The sequence below is a fragment of the Schistocerca serialis genome, chromosome 11 (assembly GCF_023864345.2).
Source record: "Schistocerca serialis cubense isolate TAMUIC-IGC-003099 chromosome 11, iqSchSeri2.2, whole genome shotgun sequence".
NCBI lineage: Eukaryota > Metazoa > Arthropoda > Insecta > Orthoptera > Acrididae > Schistocerca > Schistocerca serialis.
The window spans coordinates 180,183,313-180,189,566 of NC_064648.1; the positions used below are offsets into that span (position 1 = coordinate 180,183,313).

At 47.2% G+C, this 6,254-nt stretch overlaps 1 pseudogene; it reads left to right on the forward strand.

Annotated features, from left to right (window-relative positions):
• Positions 1-389: 389 nt before the first annotated feature.
• Positions 390-507, forward strand: LOC126427556 (5S ribosomal RNA; annotated as a pseudogene).
• Positions 508-6,254: the final 5,747 nt, after the last annotated feature.

The following is a 6,254-nucleotide window of genomic DNA, read 5'->3' on the forward strand; positions in this document are numbered from 1 at the left end:
CCACTACTCATTCCAAACATTCCCGTTATTCTGTGTCCATGTAGTTGTTGTGAAAGACAAGCAGCTATTTATTCTCACAAGGTAACGACTACTGTTGATAGAGATCTCAAACTGATTCCGTATTTCTAGACTTCCAGAAGGCTACTGACAACGTACCTCACACGCGTCTTCTAACCAAAACTGCGTGCGTGTGGAATATCGTCTCAGTTGTTCGACTGGATATGTGATTTCCTGTCAGATAGGTCACAGTTCCTAATAATTGACGGAAAATCATCGAGCAGAACAGAAGTAATGTCTGCCCTTTCTCCAGGAAGTGTTACAGACCCTCTCTTGTTCCTGATATACATAAATGACGTAGGAGACAACCTGATCAGCTGTATGCTGCAAAAGGCAACGGCCTTGCAGCAGTGGATACATCGGTTCCCGTGTGATCACCGAAGTTAAGCGCTGTCGGGCGTGGTCGGCACTTGGATGGGTGACCATCCGGGCCGCCATGCGCTGTTGCCATTTTTCGGGGTGCACTCGGCCTCGTGATGCCAATTGAGGAGCTACTCGACCGAATAGTAGCGGCTCCGGTCAAAGAAAACCATCATAACGACAGGGAGAGCGGTGTGCTGACCAAACGCCCCTCCTAACCACATCCTCAAGTGAGGATGACACGGCGGTCGGATGGTCCCGAAGGGCCACTTGTGGCCTGCAGACGGAGTGCTTTTGTATGCTGCAAAAAGTGGCAATTGGCTCTAAATAACGAAAAGTGTTAAGTCATCCACACGAGTACTACAGAGAATCCGCTGAATTTCAGTAACATGACAAATCACGCAAATCGCCGAACTGGGCCTTCACAGCTACAATTTTACTACACGGGGTGACAATTATTGAACTATACGAAAAAAACCTAAATTAGTTACAAACTACGGCGTGCATACACTTCAGTCATAATGTAAACGCCACTACAGACATTCGGATTTAGGTTCTGACACGTTCGATATGCCTGCCATCGTTGGCCATCATGTCGAGCAGGCTAATAGTGAAAGTCTGCATGACCCACTGAAGTGCGGGGACATCGATGCTGTCGATGACCTCCTGAACAGCTGTTTTCAGCTCAGAAATGGTTTCGGCGTTATTGCTGTACACATCGTCTTTAAATGTTGCCCCACAGAAAGGACTGTTCAGATGCGGAGAATATGGCGGCCAATGGATGTCCAAGCCAGTGTCCTCTGGGTACCCCAGAACCAGAATGCGGTCCCCGAAGTGCTCCTCCAGGACATAAAACACTCTCCTGCATCGATGGGGTCGAGCTCCGTCTTGCACGAACCACATCTTGTCGAAATCAGGGCCACTTTGGATAACGGGGATGAAATCATCTCCCAAAACCTTCACGTACCATTCAGTAGTCACCGTGCCGTCGAGGAATATCCCACCGAGTATTCCGTGACTGGACACTGCACACCACACAGACACCCTTTGAGGATGAAGACAATTCTCGATCGCGAAATGCGGATTCTCAGTCCCCCATAAGCACCAGTTTTGCTTATTGGCGAACTCATCCAAATGAAAGTTGTCTTTGTCGGTAAGCCAAACCATATTAATTCCCATGAATCCTGTGACCAACCGTGCAGTTTGAGCGTCCTAACGAAAACCGTTCAGAAATTATGAGGATTTGGTTTCATATATTTCACTACACTTATATTATCTTAGAAGCTAGATTAAGAAAAGGCAAACCCACGTTTCTAGCATTTGTAGACTTGGACAAAGCTTTTGACAATGTTGACTGGAATACTCTCATTCCAATTCTGAAGGTGGCAGGGGTAAAATACAGGGAGCGAAAGGCTATTTACAATTTGTACAAAAAGCAGATGGCAGTTATTAGAGTCGACGGACATAAAAGGGAAGCAGTGGTTGGGAAGGGAGTGAGACAGGGTTGTAGCCTCTCCCCGATGTTATTCAATCTGTACATTGAGCAAGCAGTGAAGGAAACAAAAGAAAAATTCGGAGTAGGAATTAAAATCCATTGAGAAGAAATAAAAACTTTGCAGTTCGCCGATGACATTGTAATTCTGTCAGAGACAGCAAAGGACTTGGAAGAGCAGTTGATCGGAATGGACAGTGTCTTGAAAGGAGGATATAAGATGAACATCAACAAAAGCAAAACGAGGATAATGGAATGTAGTCAAATTAAGTCGGGTGATGCTGAGGGAATTAGATTAGGAAATGAGACACTTAAAGTAGTAATGCAGTTTTGCTATTTGGGGAGCAAAATAACTGATGATGGTCGAAGTAGAGAAGATATAAAATGCAGACTGGCAATGGCAAGGAAAGCGTTTCTGAAGAAGAGAAATTTGATAAATTCGAGTATTGATGTAAGTGTCAGGAAGTCATTTCTGAAAGTATTCGTATGGAGTGTAGCCATGTATGGAAGTGAAACATGGACGATAAACAGTTTGGACAAGAAGAGAATAGAAGCTTTCGAAATGTGGTGCTACAGAAGAATGCTGAAGATTAGATGGGTAGATCACATAACTAATGAGGAGGTACTGAATAGGATTGGGGAGAAGAGAAGTTTTTGGCACAACTTGACTAGAAGAAGGGATCGGTTGGTAGGACATGTTCTGAGGCATCAAGAGATCACCAATTTAGTACTGGAGGGCAGCGTGGTGGGTAAAAATTGTAGAGACAGACCAAGAGATGAATACACTAAGCAGATTGAGAAGGACATAGGTTGCAGTAGGTACTGGGAGATGAAGGAGCTTGCACAGGATAGAGTAGCACGGAGAGCTGTATCAAACCAGTCTCTGGACAAGATCACAACAACAACAACAACATAGTTCACTAATTGTTACCCTGTATATACCGTTTATTTTTAAATAACAGACAGGAGGATAACTATGTAGTATAAAAGAGTTCCTTAAGTTACACATCACTTTATACAGGGTGCGTCACTTATTGCCACTGAGAATAACTCCAAAAGTATGATAGGAGCAGCAAGGTTTGTGGGACGAGAGTTGCATTCGACAACGGGGGCCATAACATGTTTTCTGTTACTAGGTGGGGTCGCTTCAGAGACATAAGAATCGTTTTTATAAATGGGATGCAATAGTTTGATGCTTATTTTCTGACAGAGGCTATCGAGACGAATCCAAAAACGTGTAAACAGTAAGGTCTTTGAAGGTCAAAGGTGGCATGAACGTCCATTTCCAGAAGGTGTTCGAAGTCACGACCATTGACATCGATGCAATGCTGAAATCTTCTTATCATGGACTGGGTGGTATTCCTTATCAGTTCGGCACTTATCGAAGCACATGCTCTGACAGTTCTCTCTCACATATCTTCAGGTCTAGTTGTCTCGTCTTTACAAACAGCGCCTTTTACAAAAAAAAAAAAAAAAAAAAATGCAGAGATGTCAAGTCTGGCGAACGAGCCGACCACGACGCATCTCCTCCGCGTCCAGTCCAACGATTTGGGAATTGTGTCTGCAACTCATTTCTAGCTATCACCGAGAAAACCTTCTTAAGTAATAGAGCCCAGTACGTTGTCCTCGATGGTGAGTGTTCATCGGACGTGAGGGTATCATCTGGAGTGCCCCAGGGAAGTGTGGTAGGTCCGCTGCTGTTTTCTATCTACATAAATGATCTTTTGGATAGGGTGGATAGCAATGTGCGGCTGTTTGCTGACGATGCTGTGGTGTACGGGAAGGTGTCGTCGTTGAGTGACTGTAGCACAATACGAGATGATTTGGACAGGATTTGTGATTGGTGTAAAGAATGGCAGCTAACTCTAAATATAGATAAATGTAAATTAATGCAGATGAATAGGAAAAAGAATCGCGCGATGTTTGAATACTCCATTAGTGGTGTAGCGCTTGACACAGTCACGTCGATTAAATACACTCCTGGAAATTGAAATAAGAACACCGTGAATTCATTGTCCCAGGAAGGGGAAACTTTATTGACACATTCCTGGGGTCAGATACATCACATGATCACACTGACAGAACCACAGGCACATAGACACAGGCAACAGAGCATGCACAATGTCGGCACTAGTACAGTGTACATCCACCTTTCGCAGCAATGCAGGCTGCTATTCTCCCATGGAGACGATCGTAGAGATGCTGGATGTAGTCCTGTGGAACGGCTTGCCATGCCATTTCCACCTGGCGCCTCAGTTGGACCAGCGTTCGTGCTGGACGTGCAGACCGCGTGAGACGACGCTTCATCCAGTCCCAAACATGCTCAATGGGGGACAGATCCGGAGATCTTGCTGGCCAGGGTAGTTGACTTACACCTTCTAGAGCACGTTGGGTGGCACGTGATACATGCGGACGTGCATTGTCCTGTTGGAACAGCAAGTTCCCTTGCCGGTCTAGGAATGGTAGAACGATGGGTTCGATGACGGTTTGGATGTACCGTGCACTATTCAGTGTCCCCTCGACGATCACCAGTGGTGTACGGCCAGTGTAGGAGATCGCTCCCCACACCATGATGCCGGGTGTTGGCCCTGTGTGCCTCGGTCGTATGCAGTCCTGATTGTGGCGCTCACCTGCACGGCGCCAAACACGCATACGACCATCATTGGCACCAAGGCAGAAGCGACTCTCATCGCTGAAGACGACACGTCTCCATTCGTCCCTCCATTCACGCCTGTCGCGACACCACTAGAGGCGGGCTGCACGATGTTGGGGCGTGAGCGGAAGACGGCCTAACGGTGTGCGGGACCGTAGCCCAGCTTCATGGAGACGGTTGCGAATGGTCCTCGCCGATACCCCAGGAGCAACAGTGTCCCTAATTTGCTGGGAAGTGGCGGTGCGGTCCCCTACGGCACTGCGTAGGATCCTACGGTCTTGGCGTGCATCCGTGCGTCGCTGCGGTCCGGTCCCAGGTCGACGGGCACGTGCACCTTCCGCCGACCACTGGCGACAACATCGATGTACTGTGGAGACCTCACGCCCCACGTGTTGAGCAATTCGGCGGTACGTCCACCCGGCCTCCCGCATGCCCACTATAGGCCCTCGCTCAAAGTCCGTCAACTGCACATACGGTTCACGTCCACGCTGTCGCGGCATGCTACCAGTGTTAAAGACTGCGATGGAGCTCCGTATGCCACGGCAAACTGGCTGACACTGACGGCGGCGGTGCACAAATGCTGCGCAGCTAGCGCCATTCGACGGCCAACACCGCGGTTCCTGGTGTGTCCGCTGTGCCGTGCGTGTGATCATTGCTTGTACAGCCCTCTCGCAGTGTCCGGAGCAAGTATGGTGGGTCTGACACACCGGTGTCAATGTGTTCTTTTTTCCATTTCCAGGAGTGTATTTGGGCGTAACATTGCAGAGCGATATGAAGTGGGACAAGCATGTAATGGCAGTTGTGGGGAAGGCGGATAGTCGTCTTCGGTTCATTGGTAGAACTTTGGGAAGATGTGGTTCATCTGTAAGGGAGACCGCTTATAAAACACTAATACGACCTATTCTCGAGTACTGCTCGAGCGTTTGGGATCCCTATCAGGTCGGATTGAGGGAGGACATAGAAGCAATTCAGAGGCGGGCTGCTAGATTTGTTACTGGTAGGTTTGATCATCACGCGAGTGTTACGGAAATGCTTCAGGAACTCGGGTGGGAGTCTCCAGAGGAAAGGAGGCGTTCTTTTCGTGAATCGCTACTGAGGAAATTTAGAGAACCAGCATTTGACGGTGACTGCAGAACAATCTTACTGCCGCCAACTTATATTTCGCGGGAAGACCACAAAGAAAAGATAAGAGAGATTAAGGCTCGTACAGAGGCATATAGGCAGTCATTTTTCCCTCGTTCTGTTTGGCAGTGGAACAGGGAGAGAAGATGCTAATTGTGGTACGAGTTACCCTCCACCACGCACCGTAAGGTGGGTTGCAGAGTATGTATGTAGATGTAGATGTAGAAGTGTCGGACACCCATCGTGTTGATACTACATTCTGTTCCTTGTTCCTAGAGCTATTTCTTCCAATAACAGACCTAATGTTTCTTGCAGATATGTGTTGCACTTCCTACCATTAAGATTTCCTTCGATGAAATAGGGGCCTATAATTCTGTCCTCCAGAATCCTCCACCATACATTCACAGACCACGGTTTTTGGTGTGCAACTTGCTGCAGTCAACATCAATTTTCAGTTGCCCAATAATGCACATTATGCAAATTAACATTTCCATGGTTCGTGAATGTAGACTCGTCAGTATATCGAATCAAATTAATAACTGTGTCATTCCTCTGAATCTGAAGTTGAGC